Here is a 2545-nt window from a genome sequence, read left to right on the forward strand (position 1 = left end):
TGCAGACTCGGCACAGTCTCACCTCCCCGCACACAGCCCGTTCTCACCATCCAGGGCAGGTCGGTTTTCCCCATCCCCACACGGGTGACACACATCAGGTCACCCCGTGGTGACACAGGAGGGAGGCACAGCCAGGGACAGGTGCCACCACGATGCCCATGGTCACCTCCACCTCCCAGGGCTCAAAGGGAGTCATTCCCAGAGGAATCCACGTCTGCAGGGGCAGAGGGGCTGCTCCAGAGTGTGCTGGGCAGGACACAGCCAGTTCTGGAGAGGTTTGAGCTGGTCACAGTCAGGTTCCTGGGGTTCCATCCTATGGGTTCCAGGGAGGAAGAGTTCCCACATCCCAGCTCAGCAAATTCATTGCTTGGGCAGTGTAACCTGGTTTTGCCTCACCCCTCTCAGCTCTTCACCTCACCATCTGCTTCAGTAATGGTTTGATTGGCCTTGGGAATCTAACAGGGACCTGTGAGGAGTGACACAACCAAAAAAACGTGACTCCATACTCATCCCAGATGTGTGGACATATATTGGCAAAAGGGGTTTTTTATTTATTTGTTCGTTTATTTATTTACATTTCTACCAAAACAAAAGCAAGTACAATTCAGAGGGTGAAAAGGGTTTTTATTATCAACATTTTAATCACTGAGAAATACATTCTGCACAGTTGAAGTCTATTGGCAACAGAGGAATTTCAGGATTTAAAACGGTGTGTGGAGTCCCTACACGATGGAAATGCTGATAAATTTGTAACACACATGAGATTTCATTTCTGAGAGACTGATTTTACAATTAAACTGGACCTTGCTTTGCTTAGGCAGAGATGATCAGTTTGATGGCAAAGGTGAACAGCAAAATCCTGTGGTACCTACTCCAGGAAATGCAGGTGGCCTCATGAAGCTGGTTTTCTGCTGCTGTGGGAGCTCTTGGGAGAGGATTTCACATGAGGAAAGAAAAGGAAGGAAGTGTTGGGACAAAAGGCTGAAACAGAGACCCTGGAAGCTGGTTCTCATCCTTCCACCAGCAGAACAAGGTGAATGTTTAGGGCTTTGGCTGAGTGGGGATCACTGTCAACTTTTACCTGGCAAAAGGAAGGACAAACTGAGGGATGAGAGGCTTAAAACTTTCATTACACTGAAGAAGCAGGGAAAAAACCCCTTTGGACCTACAGTATAAGAAAAGTCATTATTAGAGCGGGGCAGAACTGCAGGTAGGGGTGAAATGAAAGAGAACCTGTATTAGGAGATAACTTTCTTCAGGAGCCAAAACATTAGGCTCCAGTGAGCCTCCAAATATGCACATTAATGACCCAAACTTCCTGCTGAGTAGGCTACAGGAGCTCCAAGAGGCTGCAGCACCCCTAAGGTATCCAGGACAGACAGGGAGGGCCCTGATGTAAAAGAGAAGTGCCTGTGACAAGTGACCCATCTCACAGTCACAGCACTCAGCTGCTCAGGAGAGAGCTTGGCTCCTTATAAGGGTCTCTATCAACATCTGGAGGTGTAAATGCAGTTAATTATCTTTATTTTGCAGTTCACCTTTGTGCTGGAGCTTTTCCCTACAAGAGCACATGTATAAAGCAAGGGACAGCCCAGGGGGGGTTGAGGGCTAACGGGAATAGTCCTGTGGCTGCGTGCTGGGATTTCTCTTGCTGCCCAGCTCTTTGGTTTGGAGCAGCTCCAAAAGGCCTCGTGGGTTCCAGTTCCCCTTTGGGCTCTTCAAATCCAGCTGCTTTAACGGGAGGAATCCCTGTGCTTCCCTCAGCTCCAGCAGCTGCTTCATCAGGCTGGGAGTCTCGTCTCCATCGATGCTGTTGTGGAGATCTGAGGGATTTTGGCCCTTCTGCACGTCCCAGGTGGCATTTGGAGGTGGGATGTCCCTGCTGCTGGCTGTGTGCACGGTGCCCAGGGCGTTGTGGAGCCACAGCAGGCGCTTCAGCCCTTGGAAGGCCCTCCCTTTGTCGTGCATGAGCTGGTGCTCCGTCACTGCTCTTCTGCTGCAGGGAAAAAAAGAGGGAATGAGGGACCAGAGGTGCTGATTGGCATCCACCAACCCCACACAGGAGCATTTTGGGGGTGCCACAGCCCACCATTCCCACTCAGGCTGGCCCAGCAGCCTGTCAGGCAGCCCATTCCTGAAGGCAGGAAGCTGGAACCCTGTGCCATTCCCAAAGGTGTACCTTGGACCTCCTTTTTCTAAAAAAGGCAAACTGGGAAGACCAACAAAATGACCTGAGCGGGTTTAAAGAGCTCTCACAGAGTTTTGGGCTTTCCCAGATTTAGATTCTTTTCAGAATAAAGTTCCCTTTCCTTCACCTCAGTGTTACAGGATTTTGGGGTTTGTTTCTCTCCTCCCAGAGCTGGAATCACTGGAATTTAGCTGGAATCACTGATGTCCATGAAATAAAAACAAAACCTTATTTTCTTCAGATTCTTCAAAAATATTGAGCCCAGTGTTGAGTGAGGAGGGCAGGCTAATTCTGGGATGCAAATATTTCAGGATTTCAGGCTGTTCAGATAACATCTAACTGCAGCTATAGGCTCCT

The sequence above is a fragment of the Manacus vitellinus genome, unplaced genomic scaffold (assembly GCF_001715985.3).
Source record: "Manacus vitellinus isolate BGI_N305 unplaced genomic scaffold, ASM171598v3 scaffold_47_pilon, whole genome shotgun sequence".
NCBI lineage: Eukaryota > Metazoa > Chordata > Aves > Passeriformes > Pipridae > Manacus > Manacus vitellinus.